This window comes from Triticum aestivum, chromosome 6A (assembly GCF_018294505.1).
Source record: "Triticum aestivum cultivar Chinese Spring chromosome 6A, IWGSC CS RefSeq v2.1, whole genome shotgun sequence".
Classification (NCBI taxonomy): domain Eukaryota; kingdom Viridiplantae; phylum Streptophyta; class Magnoliopsida; order Poales; family Poaceae; genus Triticum; species Triticum aestivum.
The window spans coordinates 569,667,536-569,686,796 of record NC_057809.1 but is presented as its reverse complement, the minus strand read 5'-3'; the positions used below and the strand labels follow the sequence as shown (position 1 = coordinate 569,686,796).

General features: G+C 41.1%; 1 long non-coding RNA gene across 1 annotated transcript; it reads right to left on the bottom strand.

Moving 5' to 3' along the window:
- Positions 1 to 20: 20 nt before the first annotated feature.
- On the bottom strand, positions 21 to 7,762 carry LOC123131076 (uncharacterized). Its single transcript, XR_006464057.1, has 3 exons — positions 7,470 to 7,762; positions 7,095 to 7,290; positions 21 to 433 (listed from the first exon to the last, which is right to left on the bottom strand). It is a non-coding gene; the product is annotated as an uncharacterized lncRNA (long non-coding RNA).
- Positions 7,763 to 19,261: the final 11,499 nt, after the last annotated feature.

Here is a 19,261-nt window from a genome sequence, read left to right as displayed (position 1 = left end):
ATATAAAATAGCATATAAATACATATAAAGCATCCAAGATTGATACTATAATAGCATGGAACAATAAAAAATTATAGATATGTTGGAGATGTATCACCCTCCATAATCGATTCCCCCTTCATCAGAGTACTGAAAAAGGCCTCTAGATGGGGTTATGGAAGAACAGAAGGTTGCGATGGTGGAAAAGTGTTTCGGGTGGCTCTCTGTTGGTATGGGAATATTTGAGAATTTATAGAGGTGGAATTAGTTCAAACGTTGTTGTGTGGGCTCCACGAGCTAAGAGGACGTGCCTACCCCCCTATGACGTGCTATGTGAGCTCGTGGCTCTCTTGTAGCTCATCTGGCCTCCTCCCGAACCTTCTAGGGTCCCTTCTTCCAGAAAAAATCATCATAAAGTTTCATCGCGTTTGGACTTAATTTGGTACTGTTTTTCCTGAAAAGCAAAAAAAAACAAGCAGAAAATAGAAACTCGCACTGGGCTCTAGGCTAATAAGTTAGTGCCAAAAAATAGTATAAATAGCATATAAAGCATCCAAGATTGATAATATAATAGCATGAAACAATAAAAATTATAGATACGTTGCAGACATATCAAACTGCTAGGTGGGAGAGTGGAACGCTTAGTGCCCCCGATCTCGCTATTTGCATAGTGCACTGTTCAGTGGTATGAGCCATAGTTTGGCAGCTATTATTGCACGCCGTCTGCATACATACTAACATGTCCAGGGATATTATTTGTGGGGGTATTTATGCTACTTGCCTTGCTCGACACTTTAAACTTGCAATCAGGCTTTGCGAGGATAATCATCTACCTAAGAAAACCTAAATTACGAGTGCATGGTTGATCGTGATTTTATTGACAGAGGTGCCCCATTTTATCAGTATGACCTGGTATTCAGCCAGTGCACCCGTGATATTGTTACTTTGCATGCCCCTTCCCTATTTGACCTTTCTAGGGGAAGGTACAATATATTGCGAGAGGAAATAATCACGTATAGCAACGAGTTGGCGACATCAATTGAGGTCAACCTTTGGGATGACCGGTTCAGACCACCGACCTAGTTCCTACCTAGACTTGAGGGATTTTTCAATTGGCATCGACCAAATTAGGTCAAAATCCTAAACTTGGGGGAGTGCATATTCTCACCCACATTTGATTTCATGTTCACACATTTATTATACTTGTCGATGTTCATCATTTTCATTGTATATCCGTGTTTCACATGTATTTGCTTTCTTTTGTGTGTTTGAAAAACTCAAAATATTTCTAGCTTCTTTTTTATTTTCTTTCTTTCGTTTGTTAGCTAGTGTTTATTAAAAAGAAAACACAAAAGTATTTCTTGTTTCTTCTTTCGTTGGTTGGGAGTTCTTCGGTGTAAATATTTTCTCATTTTTTGGATTCCTTCTTTTTTCGCTTTCTTTAGAAAGACCAAAAACTCCAAAATTATTTTGGTGTGCTTTTTTGAACTCTTTCCATTTGTTGAAACATTCAGGTAAGAACAAAAAGATTTATCTTATTTCTGTTGCGGTTTTTCTTCATTGTTTGTTTTGCTCTTTTCTTCTTTTATGTTTCTTTGAAATTCTCCCGTGTCCCGTCGAATGTTGTTTCAAAAGGAGAAGACATCAAAAATAATTTTAAAAAATGGGCGCTTATGTGCTTAAAATGTTTTAATGAAAAAAATTACATAAATGCCATAAATGCTCTTTTCAAAACCTTAAAATGTTTTAACTATGAAATTGCATATTCAATTTACAAACCATTTTAACTTTTTACTGTATATCATTGAGAGATACGATACTAGATCCCATATATGTATGTTTCAATGAAAAAATATCATTTCAAAAGTTGCCCCCTAAAATTAACAAACTTCCCTTGGCATTAGTATTAAAATTTCGAGTGGCAACTTTGATACAAACATGGTGGCAAGTTAGACACGACGCAATGCCAACTTTATTTATTGTGTGGTCACAGCAAATCCACCTTAAAATTTGAGACCTAGTAGGAAATGGCGTTGTCGTTGTGTTGATATCAAACTTGCCACATGGTAAGGCAACTTTCATAACAATACAATGGCAACTTTATTAATCATGGGATAGCAACTTTAGGGGCGAAAAAAAGGTTTGTCGGAACATACCCAAGAGGGATCTGCTAGGAAGCCCTCAATGATAAGAAGGTAAGTATGAAAACAGATTATGAATCGGCATATGTTTTAGTCCATAGAGCACTTTTTTTAAAATTGTACCCTCCTTACATCATCACATGCATGCATACAACTTTGTGTGCAAATGCATGCTTTACTCAAAAAGCATTTCCTATCGAACGGTCCCTTGTTAGTATTTTCGTTAAATAATCATTGATACATTTGTTTACATCTCTATTACTAGTGGAGAGTTGGCATGTTTGTCTCACCTCCCATCGCTCTATCCATACTGGTTTTTTCCTATCCGTACGTGCATTACACACTGATATTTGGTACGATATTTTTTGCGTTTTAATTTTGTGATTAGTGCTGCCATTGATATTTGGTATCATATTAACATGATAAACATGTAGAGCGCTCACTATTGGAACAACCTGAGTTGTTGGATTAATATAATTTGATGGCCAAGATTAGTTGGATCTGCTCTTTGGATCTTTTTATATTAGTATAGATATAGATAAAAAAAATGAATCAATTTGCTCGCCTCTCCATGTTGATTTTTCCCTGCCCCCTACCTTGGTTTTTTTCCTCCACACCCTTGGTTTGCAATAATGTAAGCCGAAAATGTGCTTTCCTTTCCTTCTCCTACTAGAAGTCATGCCCTGAATTAACTCAATCAAATCTTATCAGAACTATATACTGCATTAACTCAATCGGATAAAATCAAATATTATCAATATCTCAACCAAATCAATAATTTCTTGCCTTCACGTGACCATATCCAAATCAAATCAAATCAAATCTTACCAAACCTCAACTAGATCAAAACTTTAATTTCCTTCCCTACCTATATTCAAGTCAAATCAAATCAAACCTTATACAAATTTACAATATCTCTACTATTAAAGGAGAGTTTGTACGTCTGCCTCACCTTCCACTGCCTCATCAACACCATTTCCCTCCGACTAAAAACCGAATAGGTTCGCTCGACCCTCCCTGTTGGTTTTTCCCCTACTTTAGTTTTTCTCTCTAGGCCCCCTGGTTTGCAAAAATCTAATAAAAAATGGTGTTTTTCTTTCATTTCCTACTAAAAATCATGACATGCACCAGCTCACTAAAAGCTTAGCAAAACCATGAACTGCATTAACTCAATCAAATCAAATCAGATCAAATCTCATCAAAACCTCAACTTGATCAATATTTTCCTTGCATCTAGTAACCATATCCAAATCAAATCTTTCCAAAATCTCAACTAAATCAAAATTTTGATTGCCTTCCCGTATTCATACTCAAATCAAATCAAATCAAATCTTACCAAAATCTAGAATATCTCTACTATTAAAATGTAATTGGTACATGCACCTCGCCGCCAACCGCCCCATCCATGAGGGTTTTCCCCTCCCACTGAAAATCAAATCGATTCACTCGGCCCTCCCTTTGGTTTTTCCCCGCCCGGCTTTGGTTTATTTCTCATATTGCCCCCTGGTTTGCAATAATCTAAACCAAATCGATGTTTTCCGTTCCTTGTATAATTGGTCTATGGTAATTATATTTACCTAATATCAACGTACATTCAATATCTTTCCTAATTTTAGCATGCAATGCAATTAATTTCTTTTCTGATATAGCGTGCATTCCACGTACACGATTACAAGTTTGGTAAAAAATAAAGCAATTCCTAAAACACCAAGCAAGACAACACTATAAAAGTGCCACAATTACTTCAGGAACATGCCGTGCACAGACGTATCATCACATATCCCATCCTCTTGAGTCTGGATTTGTTGAAGACATGAAGTATTGCCAAGTAACACTCCTCCTGGCCTTGATCGTTCTTGCCTCATCACCAGGTACATACTTTGTGTTATTGTGTACCATATAACATGCATGACAACTAAATATCAGTGTATTTTTCTCTCCATCCATCTTCGCATTGGTATATTTGGGATTTATTTACCCATTCTTATCGTGTCAATTGTGCAAGCAGCCATGGCGACCAAGTGCCCTCCAGAGTACACCTGCACCAAGTACATCAACCAGGGCCCATGTGATGCCGCCAAGTGCATGATGGACTGTGTGAGCGCGTACAAGGGCGCAGGGGAAGGCCAGTGCTTCCCTCAAGGATGCAGGTGTTCCTACTGCTGCAAGCCGCATCAACGAACTATTTAACCGAGCTTGGCCACCACGCCGTTTGGAGACGTGTTGATGGATGATGTGGTGCAAATTGCAAACTTAACTAGAATTTGTTTATTCTGCCCTTTTGAAGTAGTTATAAGAGACTCTTGTAGCATGATCATCGTTCTATCTAATATGAAGAGTAATAATAAATGGGCATATTGTAGGTTATATTTAGGGGGCAACTATGCAGTGTGCGCTTACTTTTTTCCTTATGGAGTGCCATGTCCCGACAACCGACCTCCTTCCATAAATAGAAAGACCCAGAGTATGTGGTTCTCAATGGATCGTGTAGCTGGTGCTGAGAAGTACTTTTTTTTTGCCATGGCTTGAAATCCCAAAACCCAAATGCTACCTTTCACTCCGGGAAAGTATCTAGTGCTCCCAGACTTGGGGTGCTCCCGGTGCTCCAAATGTCTGAAAAATATTTTTAAAATGTTCAAAAATTTCTGAAAAAAATGCAGCAGATCAACGGAACATCGATGTCTCTTGTCACAAAATTTCAAATCAAAATTCGAAACATTGCTCGAGATACAAAATTGACAAGAGACATCGATGTTCCGTCGATACGCTGCATTTTTTTTAGAATTTTTTGAGCATTTTAAAAAATGTTTTTCACATCGGAGCACCGGGAGCACCCTAGGCCTGGGAGGACTACATACTTTCCCCTTTCACTCCACCTTTTGCGCACACCCTCACCACTTACTTTTCGTATCATTTCCACCAAATGACCGTTTTTGAAAGTTAAGCAGCCCTTCAAAAAGCTTATTTCCAGGTCTGCCCTTAGTGAGTTGCGTAGCAAGGACATAGGCACACCCCAGGCCAACCTTAAAACAAAACTAATGATCAGTATCTACAATGACAAACATTGATACCGTGAATGAATAAATGTGTAGCTACGCCCTAGGCCAAGGCCCCTGCTACCTGGGGCCTAGCTACGTCTCTGCCCTCGGGTATACATGCCAGTATATCTCTCTGTTTATGGATAGAAGCTAGTGTTAAAATTACATCCAGAGCCTGTTCATGCCCACATACCTCCTTTAAAGAAGAAGGTGATCCCTTCTCCATTGATATAAAATCAAAACACATTCAACATCCTTTGGTGCTACTTTGCTAAAGAACACTCCTAGGAAAACTAAAAATCTTCCGACTTCTACCCCACAACAAATTTGGGACGTCGAAAGTACATCTTCTGTTACATCCAAAAAATAAAGAGATGAAGAAACAATAGTTTTTGGTAGTATAATTTTGACCATAGGTGCGGAATATACATTGCATGTATAAAAAATGATTGCTTTCAGAAACATCATTGCGATGTATATCATGGAAATATCATATGAAATTTGGATCTAACCAAAAAAATCACACAAAACAGTTTCAAACACCTAGACCGGCCACTAGAACAGGTGCGCAAAACGAGCTACATGGGAGATTGTTTACACAACATTGTGCGGAATACTACAACTCATATTTCACTAGTTCTTTTATGCAGGTGTTTTGTTTATTTGAAGTAGGCTCTTGTACATGTCAACAACATGGTACTAGCATGCTATTTGTTGCCCTGTATCAAAAACATATTGGCAAGAAAATAACTTCAGTGTATTGTGCTGGATTTATAATAATTCAAGATGGTAGATGCTCTGGTAGATGTTGATAAACAAAAAAGACGCTTAAATAGAGGAAATAAGTTTTCCTTCTTGAAATTACATTCAACTTTTAGTGTTGAAAAAAGAAGACAAAGTAAGAGAACAAAATCTAAAGTTTTTTAGTGTTCTACTTACGACGGAGGTACGGATTTGAGTATACTCCAAACCTTATCTACCTTAATTATCCTACTATGGATAATGTGATTGTGCAAGATGATGGAAGAAATGAGCAAATAGGGATGCTCCAAATGCTGCATATACGGTTTAGTGAAGTCCAAGATCACAATGGCACGTAATTCTTTGCTCCGATTCAGACATACTACATAGACTGTACTTAAGTTGTAATGGTGAATTACACCTAGAGATAGATTGGCATATGGATGTTACATCCCCATCTTGGAAGTTCCCTTTCGAAAAGTATTATTGTACACAATGTACCACCAGATTGAAATTTCAATCTTTGATAAATAGTATTACGTACAAGTTAGATCTAAAACGTAGGGAATATACATCTAGTAGTATCTTTGATATCGGGAAGAACCTTGATGTATATATTCACACACGTAAAAATAAAATAGTTTATGTAATTAACCAATGCATATTACACATAAACTAATCGTGATGGTCAGAAAACTCTTCCAATGGACAAAGAACAGCTGACGAGGTCACATGGCTAATTCAGCAAAGCGGAAATGCAAGAAAGCCCAGGAACAAACATCTTAAAATAGAAATTATAGGCTGATGACATCGCAACCTGCAAGCTCTTGCGCTCACAGCGTCCGTGCACATTAAGGTACAAATGATCATTGGTGTGTTAAAATAAAATAAAAAATATGCTTTCCAGCCCCCTCGATTACCCCCTTACTCCCCTGGCACCTTTCTTTAAACATATTGGGTGCATTTTTTTGCCAAACAGAAACCCCCCTCCCATGTTTACCTGGGTAGATAGAGGACGCACCTACCAGAAAAAAGAAAAATAAGATATGTGAGAGGTACTAGTAAACATCTTATTGTTTGTGGTTTCTGTTTTCATGTGCACGTACTGAAGACAAACTAGTAAAGATCTTTTGATGCTCATTAACTGCAATGTCATGCATGGATTAATCAGGTTCATATGAAGATAAGAACTAACCGAGTGAAGAAAACTGAGTCACAGATGTGTATGTAGTGTAATGTAATCACTGAATGTGGAATTGTTTGAGCTTGAACACCACTAGTGTTGCTTCTCAATAATGGTGTACATGATGTGCCAAGTATGCTGGTTCCACTCAAGGTGTAGTTTACAGCCACACCACTGCAGCTCCAAGTTTCAGTAGGCACAATTGAAGCTGTATACAAACATACATATGCTCAGATTAATATTAGCCCAAATTAAAGCTCATGATGCATGTGGACAACCAACATAATATTTTTTCGCTACCTTTGGTGTGATCGCCAGTTGGAAATTGCTTAAAACTACATCAAGCTGTGAATAACTATGTACACCACTTATAAAAGTAACTACTACCTTTGTTCACTAATGTAGGATGTTTTTGCAGCGAAAACTCAAAGGAGTGGACGAGCTCGCCTGCTCATGGAATCTCCACCCGGACGTTTGCATCAGGATAAGATCAGTCGCTGGTATTAGGCATTTACTTCTCGCTGTGTGAAGCCTGTTGTTGCCGCGCTCTCTCTTTTTCACGCCGGACAGAAGTGGAAGAAGGAGCATACTTTTTTTTCCCGGCGACCAACGCCCCGGCGACCAATGCCCTAGCGCCCAAACGCCTCCTTTATATTCAGTACACAGGCTACATCACGGCTGAGAGCTACACCCGCACTTTACATCGATACACCGTGGGGGATTTTATACCCGGGTGCTCACCCGACGCACCCCTCGCTGGCTAACAACCTGGACTAATCCAGCCGGCTTTGAAGCCTGGCCATGCAGCGCCTCCGCACACAACGCGCACACACGCACATCACACAGGCCTGCTGCTGCACTTGGCCACTACCAGCTTGACCGCTTCCCACGCACGCACTAACACATGCATGTCCGTATACCTAGCCCACCCAACGGCACGCACGGACCAGACTAATTGATTCACTAACCAACTACCTACATGCATCAAGATTAATACTAACAAAGCCAGTATAAGGGCATGACATGGCCCACTAACAGTGCTGCCATTAGTAGACCCCGTCAGAGATACCACTGGCACATGGATGAAATAGAGAGGGGGTCCGTTACCATCAACCAGGAGGGTTTGCATTTGGAGCCACATCACAAGTCCCTTCTCTACTTATCTACTCACAACCAGCCGCCAACGTGTTGTTCCTCATCCCTCCCTCTTCTCGCCAAGAACCCTAGATTGCACCCATGGTCAACCCAAACCAAGGTCCAGATCCAGTCGCATTCCTGCAGCATTCAAAATTTGAAACTCGGATGAAGCCACAATTCTACCGCCTGCGCACGCGCATAGACGCAACAACAATAAAAGTGGCACCTGACCGAGCAGCCATTGGTGAACGAACGCATGTAACATGGTGTGTGGTAATGCAAGCACATCAGTGCCGGTCATCTGGTAATGCAAGTACATTATGTGGTGTACATTCATAAGCAAACGCTATTTATTCATCATTGTACACCACATAATGTATGTTGGGGAACACAGTAATTCAAAATTTTCCTATGATCACGCAAGATCTATCTAGAGATGCATAGCAACAAGAGGGGAGAGTGTGTCTATGTACCCTCGTAGAATGAAAGCGGAAGAATTATGACAATGCGGTTGATGTAGTCGTACGTCTTCACGATCCGACCAATCCTAGCACCGAAGGTATGGCACCTTCGTGGTCTGCACACGTTCAGCTCGGTGACGTCCCACGAACTCTAGATCCAGCTGAGGTCGAGGGAGAGTTTCATCAGCACGACAGCGTGATGACGGTGATGATGAAGTTAGCGACGCAGGGCTTTGCCTAAGGTCTACAACGATATGACCAAGGTGGAAATCTGTGAAGGGGCCACCGCACACGGCTAAACAATCAACTTGTGTGTCTATGGGGTGCCCCCCTCCCGCGTATATAAAGGAGTGGAGGAGGGGAGGGCCGACCCTCTCATGGCGCGCCCAAGGGGGGAATCCTAGTAGGATAGGATTCCCCCTTCCCTAGTTGGAGTAGGAGAGGAAGGAACGGGGAGAGAGAGGGAAGGAAAGGGGGGGGCACCCAACTCAGATTGGGCTTGGGGGGCGCGCCCTCCACCTTGGCCGCCTCCTCCTCTCTCCCACTAAGGCCCAATAAGGCACATTGACTCCCTAGGGGCTTCCGGTAACCCCCCCGGTACTCTGGTAAATGCCCGAACTCATTCGGAACTATTCCGATGTCCAAACATAGCCTTCCAATATATCAATCTTTATGTCTCGACCATTTCGAGACTCCTCGTCATGTTCGTGATCACATCTGGGACTCCGAACTACCTTCGGTACATCAAAACACATAACCTCATAATACTGATCGTCATCGTACGTTAAGCGTGCGGACCCTACGGGTTCGAGAACTATGTAGACATGACCGAGACACATCTCCGGTCAATAACCAATAGCGGAACCTAGATGCTCATATTGGCTCCTACATATTCTACGAATATCTTTATCGGTCAAACCGCATAACAACATACGTTGTTCTCTTTGTCATTTGTATGTTACTTGCCCGAGATTCGATCGTTGGTATCCTCATACCTAGTTTAATCTCGTTACTGGCTAGTCTCTTTACTCGTTCCGTAATGCATCATCCCGCAACTAACTCAGTAGTCACATTGCTTGCAAGGCATATAGTGATGTGCATTATCGAGAGGGCCAAGAGATACCTCTCCGACAATCGGAGTGACAAATCCGAATCTCGATCTATGCTAACTCAACAAACACAATCGAAGACACCTGTAGAGCATCTTTATAATCACCCAGTTACGTTGTGACGTTTGATAGCACACTAAGTGTTCCTCCGGTATTCGGGAGTTGCATAATCTCATAGTCATAGAAACATGTATAAGTCATGAAGAAAGCAATAACAATAAACTAAACGATCATAGTGCTAAGCTAACGGATGGGTCTAGTCCATCACATCATTCTTTAATGATGTCATCCCGTTCATTAAATGAGAACACATGTCCATGGCTAGGAAACTTAACCATTTTTGATTAACGAGCTAGTCAAGTAGAGACATACTAGGGACACTTCGTTTGTCTATGTATTCACACATGTACTATGTTTCCGGTTAATACAATTCTAGCATGAATAATAAACATTTATCATGATATAAGGAAATAAATAATAACTTTATTATTGCCTCTAGGGTATATTTCCTTCAGTCTTCCACTTGCACTAGAGTCAATAATCTAGTTCACATCTTCATGTGATTTAACACCTAATAGTCCACATCTTTATATGATTAGTTCACATCTCCATATGAGTAATACCCAAAGGGTTTACTAGAATCAGTAATCTAGTTCACATCGTTATGTGATTAACACCCAAAGAGTGATCATGTTTTGCTTGTGTGAGAAGTTTAGTCTACGGGTCTGCAACATTCAGATCCGTATGTATTTTGCAAACTTTTATGTCTACAATACTCTGCACGGAGCTACTCTAGCTAATGGCTCCTACTTTCAATATGTATCTAGATCAAGACTTAGAGTCATCTAGACCCGTGTCAAAAGCTTGCATCGACGTAACTCTTTACGACGAACTCTTTTATCACCTTCATAACTGATAAATATTTCCTTAGTCCTCTAAGATAATTTTGACTGTTGCCTAGTGATCTACTCCTAGATCACTACTGTACTCCCTTGCCAAAATCATGCTAAAGTATACAATAGGTCTGGTACATAGCATATCATACTTTATAGAACCTATGACTGAGGCATAGGGAATGACTTTTTCACTCTCTTTCTATTTTCTGTGGTTTTGAGTCTTTACTCAACTTCACACCTTGCAACACAGTCAAGAACTCCTTCTTTGACTGTTCCATTTTAAACTACTTCAAATCTTGTCAATGTATGTACTCATTGAAAAAATTTATCAAGCGTCTTGATCTATCTCTATAGGTCTTGATGCCCAATATGTAAGCAGCTTTACGGAGGTCTTTCATTGAAAGATTCTTATTCAAGTACCTTTTTATGCTATCCAGAAATTCAATATCATTTCCGATCAACAATATGTCATCGACATATAATATCAGAAATGCTACATAGCTCCCACTCACTTTCTTGTAAATACAGGCTTCTCCAAAAGTCTGTATAAAACTATATGCTTTTGATTAACTCATCAAAGCGCATATTCCAACTCCGAGATGCTTGCACCAGTCCATAGATGGATCGCTGGAGCTTGCACACTTTGTTAGCATCTTTAGGATTGACAAAACCTTCTGGTTGCATCATATACAACTCTTTATTTTAATAAATCTATTACGGAATGTAGTTTTGATATCCATTTTCCATATTTCATAAAATACGGCAACTACTAACATGATTCGGTCAGACTTTTAAGCATCGATACAAGTGAGAAAATCTCATCGTAATCAACACCTTGAACTTGTCTAAAACCTTTTGCGACAATCGAGCTTTGTAGATAGTAACACTACTATCAGCGTCCGTCGTCCTCTTGAAGATCCATTTATTCTCAATGGCTTGCCGATCATCGGGCGAGTCAATCGAAGTCCATACTTTGTTCTTTATACATGGATCCCATCTCAGATTTTATGGCCTCAAGCCATTTTGTGGAATCTCAGCTCATCATCGCTTCCTCATAGTTTGTAGGTTCGTCATGGTCAAGTAACATGACCTCCAGAACAGGATTATCGTACCACTCTGGTGCGGAACGTACTCTGGTTGACCTACGAGGTTCGATAGTAACTTGATCTGAAGTTTCATGATCATCATCATTAACTTCCTCACTAATTGGTGTAGGCATCACTGGAACTGATTTCTGTGATGAACTACTTTCCAATTCGGGAGAAGGTAAAATTACCTCATCAAGTTCTACTTTCCTCCCACTCACTTCTTTCGAGAGAAACTCCTTTTGTAGAAAGGATCCATTTTAAGCAACAAAGATCTTGCCTTCGGATCTGTGACAGAGTGTACCCAACAGTTTCTTTTGGGTATCCTATGAAGATGCACTTCTCCGATTTGGGTTTGAGCTTATTAGGCTGAAACTTTTTTTTCACATAAGCATCGCAACCCCAAACTTTAAAAAATGACAGCTTAGGTTTCTTACTAAACCACAATTCATATGGTGTCATCTCAACGAATATTTAGACAGTGCCCTATTTAACGCTAATGCAGCTGTCTCTAATGCATAACCCCAAAACGATAGTGGTAAATCGGTAAGAAACATCATAGATCGCACCATATCTAATAAAGTACAGTTATGATGTTCGGGCACACCATTACGCTGTGGTGTTCCAGGTGGCATGAGTTGCGAAACTATTCGACATTGTCTCAATTGAAGGCCAAGCTCGTAATTCAAATATTTCGTCTCCGCGATCAGATTGTAGAAACTTTATTTTCTTGTTACGATGATTCTCCGCTTCACTCTGAAATTATTTGAACTTTTCAAACGTTTCAGACTTGTGTTTCATTAAGTAGACATACTCATATCTACTCAAATCATCTGTGAAGGTTAGAAAATAACGATACCCGCCGCAAGCCTCAACACTCATCGAACCGCATACATCGGTATGTATTATTTCCAATAAGTCAGTGGCTCACTCCATTGTTCAGGAGAATGGAGTTTTAGTCATCTTGCCCATGAGGCATGGTTCGCAAGTATCAAATGATTCATAATCAAGTGATTCCAAAAGTCCATCCACATGGAGTTTCCTCATGCGCTTTACACCAATATGACCTAAACGGCAGTGCCACAAGTATGTTGCACTATCATTATCAACTTTGCATCTTTTGGCATCAATATTATCAATATGTGTATCACTATGACCAAGATTCAATAAACCATTTATCTTAAGTGTATGACCATAGAAGATTTTATTCATGTAAACTGAACAACAATTATTCTTTGACTTAAATGAATAACCGTATTGCAATAAACATGATCCAATCATATTCATGCTGAACGCAAACACCAAATAACATTTATTTTAGGTTCAACACTAATCCCAAAGGTAAAAGGAATGTGCGTTGGTGATCTTATCAACCTTGGAATCATTTCCAACACACATCATCACCTTGCCCTTAACTAGTCTCTGTTCATTTTGCAACTCTTGTTTCGAGTTACTAATCTTAGTAACTGAACCGGTATCAAATACCCTAGGGTTACTATGAACACTAGTAAAGTACACATCAATAACATGTATATCAGATATACTTTTGTTCACTTTGCCATCCTTCTTATCCGCCAAGTATTTGGGGTAGTTCCGCTTCCAGTGACCATTCCCTTTGCAGTAGAAGTAGAAGCTCTCAGTTTCAGGCTTAGGTCTAGCTTTGGGCTTCTTCACGAGAGTGGCAACTTTCTTGCCATTCTTCTTGAAGTTCCCTTTCTTTCCCTTGCCCTTTTACTTGAAACTAGTGGTCTTGTCAATCATCAACACTTGATGCTTTTTCTTGATTTCTACCTTCGCTAATTTCAGCATCGCGGAGAGCTTGGGAACCGTTTCCGTTATCATTGGCATATTATAGTTCATCACGAAGTTCTAGTAACTTGGTGATAGTGACTAGAGAACTCTTTCAAACACTATCTTATCTAGAAGATTAACTCCCACATGATTCAAGTGATTGTAGTACTCAGACATTCTGAGCACATGCTTACTAGCTGAGCTATTCTTCTCCATCTTGTAGGCAATGTACTTGTCAGAGGTCTCATACCTCTCGACTCGGGCATGAGTCTAAAATACCAATTTCAGCTCTTGCAACATCTTATATGCTCTGTGGCATTCAAAACGTCTTTGAAGTCCCAGTTATAATGTCTACATCTGCTCCTGCAATAGGTCCATCACCTAGCGGTGCATCAAGGACATAATTCTTGTGTGCAGCAATGAGGATAATCCTTAGATCACGGAGCTAGTACGCATCATTGCTACTAACATATTTCAACATAGTTTTTCTCTAGGAACATATCATAAATAAAACCGGGAGGATATACGCGGGCAATTGATCTACAACATAGATATGCAAATACTATCAGGACTAAGTTCATGATAAATTTAAGTTCAATTAATCATATTACTTAAGAACTCCCACTTAGACAGACATCCCTCTGATCATCTAAGTGATCACGTGATCCAAAAGAACTAAACCATGTCCGATCATCAGTTGAGATGGAGTAGTTTTCAATGATGAACATCACTATGTTGATCATATCTACTATATGATTCACGCTCGACCTTTCGGTCTCTATGTTCCGAGGCCATATTTGCATATGCTAGGATCGTCATGTTTAACCCAAGTATTCTGCGTGTGCAAAACTGGCTTGCACCCGTTGTATGTGAACGTAGAGCTTATCACACCTGATCATCACATGGTGTCTCGGCACGATGAACTGTCGCAACGGTGCATACACAGGGAGAACACTTGTGCCTTGAAATTTAGTGAGATATCATCTTATAATGCTACCACCGTACTAAGTAAAATAAGATGCATAAAGGATAAACATCACATGCAATCAATATAAGTGATATGATATGGCCATCATCATCTTATGCCTTTGATCTCCATCTCCAAATCACCGTCTTGATCACCATCGTCACTGGCTTGACACCTTGATCTCCATCGTAGCATCGTTGTCGTCTCGCCAACTATTGCTTCTACGGCTATCGCTACCGCTTAGTGATAAAGTAAAGCAATTATATGGCGATTGCATTTCATACAATAAAGCGACAACGATATGGCTCCTGCCAGTCACCGATAATTGTGTCACAAAACATGATCATCTCATACAATAATTTATATAATCGCGTCTTGACCATATCACATTACAACATGCCCTGCAGAAACAAGTTATACGTCCTCTACTTTGTTGTTGCAAGTTTTACGTGGCTGCTACGGGCTTCTAGCAAGAACCGTTCTTACCTACGCATCAAAACCGCAACGTGCTATAGTGATTGCTTTTTGATCTTCAAAAAGAACCCTGTTCATTGAATCCGATTCAACTAAAGTTGGAGAAACTGACACCCACCAGCCACTTGTGTGCAAAGCACGTCGGTAGAACCAATCTCATGAACGAGGTCATGTAATGTCAGTCCGGGCCGCTTCATCCAACAATACCACTGAATCAAGAAACAACTAGTGACGGCAAGCAATATGTATATACCCACGCCCACAACTCCTTTTTGTTCTACTCGTGCATATAGCATCTACGCATAGACCCGGCTCATATGCCACTATTGGGGAACACAGTAATTCAAAACTTTCCAACGATCACCTAAGATCTATCTAGGGATGCATAGCAACGAGAGGGGAGAGTGTGTCTACGTACCCCTGTAGACCGAAAGCGGAAGCGCTATGACAACGCGGTTGATGTAGTCGTACGTCTTCATGATCCGACCGATCCTAGCACCGAAGGTACGGCACCTCCGTGGTCTGCACACATTCAGCTCGGTGATGTCCCATGAACTCTAGATCCAGCTGAGGTCGAGGGAGAGTTTCATCAGCACGACGGCATGATGACGGTGATGATGAAGTTACCGACACAGGGCTTTGCCTAAGGTCTACAACGATATGACCAAGGTGGAAATCTGTGGAGGGGGGCACCGCACACGGCTAAACAATCAACTTGTGTGTCTATGGGGTGCCCCCCTCCCGCGTATATAAAGGAGTGGAGGAGGGGAGGGACGACCCTCTCATGGCGCGCCCAAGGGGGCAATCCTAGTAGGATTCCCCCTTCCCTAGTTGGAGTAGGAGAGCAGGAACGGGGAGAGAGAGGGAAGGAAAGGGGGCCGGCCCCCACCCAATTTGGATTGGGCTTGGGGGTGCGCCCTCCACCTTGGCCGCCTCCTTCTCTCTCCCACTAAGGCTCAATAAGGCCCATTGACTCCCCGAGGGGTTCCCGTAACCCCCCGGTAGTCCGGTAAATGCCTGAACTCATCCGGAATCATTCCGATGTCCAAACTTAGCCTTCCAATATATCGATCTTTATGTCTCAAGCATTTTGAGACTCCTCGTTGTGTCTGTGATCACATCCGGGACTCTGAACTACCTTCGGTACATCAAAACACATAAACTCATAATACCAATCGTCATTGAACGTTAAGCGTGCGGACCCTACGGGTTCGAGAACTATGTAGACATGACCGAGACACATCTCTGGTCAATAACCAATAGCGGAACCCGGATGCTCGTATTGGCTCCTACATATTCTACGAATATCTTTATCGTTCAATCCGCATAACAACATACGTTGTTCCCTTTGTCATCGTATGTTACTTGCCCGAGATTCGATCGTCGGTATCCTCATACCTAGTTCAATCGCGTTACCGGCAGGTCTCTTTACTCGTTCCGCAATGCATCATCCCGCAAATAACTCATTAGTCACATTGCTTGAAAGGCTTATAGTGATGTGCATTACCGAGAGGGCCCAGAGATACCTCTCTGACAATCGAAGTGACAAATCCTAATATCGATCTATGCCAACTCAACAAACACCATCGGAGACACCTGTTACATTGTGACGTTTGATTAGTCACCCAGTTACGTTGTGACATTTGATAGCACAGTAAGTGTTCCTCCGGTATTCAGTAGTTGCATAATCTCATAGTCATAGGAACATGTATAAGTCATGAAGAAAGCAATAGCAATAAACTAAACGATCATAGTGCTAAGCTAACGGATGGGTCTAGTCCATCACATCATTCTCTAATGATGTGATCCCGTTCATCAAATGACAACACATGTCCATGGCTAGGAAACTTAACCATCTTTGATTAACGAGCTAGTCAAATAGAGGCATACTAGGGACACTCTATTTGTCTATGTATTCACACATGTACTAAGTTTCCGGTTAATACAATTCTAGCATGAATAATAAACATTTATCATGATATAAGGAAATAAATAATAACTTTATTATTGCCTCTAGGGCATATTTCCTTCAATGTGATCATGTAAAATGAACTAACATGCCATACAAAAGGAAAAATGCGACTATTATCACCTTCAGTTTTCAGGAAACTAGGCGGTTTACCTCGGCAGACACCGCCTCATTCTGCATGACGTGAAGCACAATGGCAGGGGTAGCCCCATGTGTTTGGGCACTGTCCTCTGATGCCCCAGTTACTGCACTTACGCTCATTGGCATATGGATTTGTGGGCCTGCCGATGCATGGGAGTTAGTATACATATGTTCCATGTTGCTAAAATTATATGAGGTAGAAGCATGAAGATTATTCTGAATCGGCTGTTGCGCATAACTAGATGCTTGATTGATAAAACTAGGGCTAGCTGACACATTATGCTAATTAAACAATCTAGCAACAACATATGCATTACTTGCATCTACATAAGTGAATTGGGTATTCATATTACCTTTGTAGATTACAAACCCTAGATGACGCTCTCTTCGTAGCAAGAACGAGTTGGAGACCATCCAAAGCTTCATCCCCAGTGGAGTCGCCAAAAAGCTTCGTCACCGGCACACGACTACGTCACCGTGTACCTCCAACGCCGAGGGTGATGCACCGCAGCACACGTCGAAGGAGACCCGTCTGGAAGCGCGGTACGCAAGCAATCCGGTGGGCACTTTTGTAGACCCGAAACCCCCCATGCCCGGGAGGGACCCTGTCAGGGCGTGCGGCGGCTATGGGCTGCCCTAGATCGACCTGATCGCCCCTAGGGCGTCGAGGTTCGCCGCCTTGCAATGAAGAAGAACAAGCAAAGCAAGAGAAATAAGAAGAACAAGGGAGAGAGATATATGTAAAGGATAAAAAGTGGTAGATGTGTTTGTTCGATTGTGTGTTGTTCAATCGGCGATCACCCCTTAGGTATATAAGAGGGGGCTGGACTTCCCGTGCAAGGAAAATGCTTGGATTCACGTCCAATACCCTAGTCAAATTCGGATTGGTTTTGTCTGAACTTTCCAAAACTGTTCGGTTTAAACTGCCTGCACCTTGCGGGTAATATTTGAGGTAGTAAAAATCCTCGGATGGAAAAGATCCCAAAAGCATTATTGACCGTTTCGACGAGACGAACAACTTTCATGTTGAACGTTTTTTGATCAAATGTAATCTTGAGGGTCAAATTGCTCGCGCAAAACAGGCTATTATTCGCGCTACCCATCACACAAGGTGTCTGATGGGGCGCGTCATTTTTTGCCTCGTGACAGGGCTGTATTCCGATGGCTCTAGCTTTTGCATACGAACTCATATTGGAATGATTTTTATATCAAAATTGACGCGACGAGATGAAGACAATTCATGTAGAATGTTTTCTCATTTGAGGCCTCCCTTGAGGGTAATTTGCCGAACAGTGCTCTGGATACAAAATTTCAGTAGTTCGAAAACAACTTCGGCCTTCGAGATGAGATCGGATGGTGATGGCCCAAACTTCAAAGATGTTCATATCGACAATACGGAACTTTTTACGTAGATCACTTCTCCATTTGAGGCCATATTAATTAAGTTCTTGACCATGCCGAAAACTGGTGTTGGTCGCCAGACTGGGTTTGTCCCGAGATAAATCATATATACTCGGGATGGTTTTTTACCTTATTGTATGAAATTAATCCAGAAAATGGCAACACATTTAAGATGGTTTAATTAATCCTTATCCGTCTGAAATATTGAGTATCAATGCCAATTAGTTTTTTTATTGAGGGATATAAATGTCAATTAATGTGATTAAAAAATAGTAGGGCTCACCATTATAAAGCCCTTTCATGCCACCCCAGGTGTAGGTCCTAGGCCAGGCCAGAATACAAGGTACCAACACAAAGAAGGAAAATAAGCGGTCAAATGCGAACCGACCTTAACTGCGAGAGACTATCCATGGCGACTACCAATAAATTGTTGCTTGTTCTAGCCACTGTCCTTTTGGTGTCATCCTCGGGTACATACTTCTGATTGATCTAATATCATTTTGTGACGGGCAATTAATCCTAATATGATTGACCATGGCCTGCGTATCCTCCTGTTTATATACTTACACAACCATGGCGACACTTCCTCCTTTGGACTGCTCGAAGGTGATCTATCATCGCAACTGCAAAAGTACTCTCACATGCATGCGTGATTGCTATAAAAAGTATGTCAGAGCAAAAGGATGGTGTGTCCTGACAGGAAGATTCCACAGCGGATGCAAGTGTGACTATAATTGCCAGACCCAAG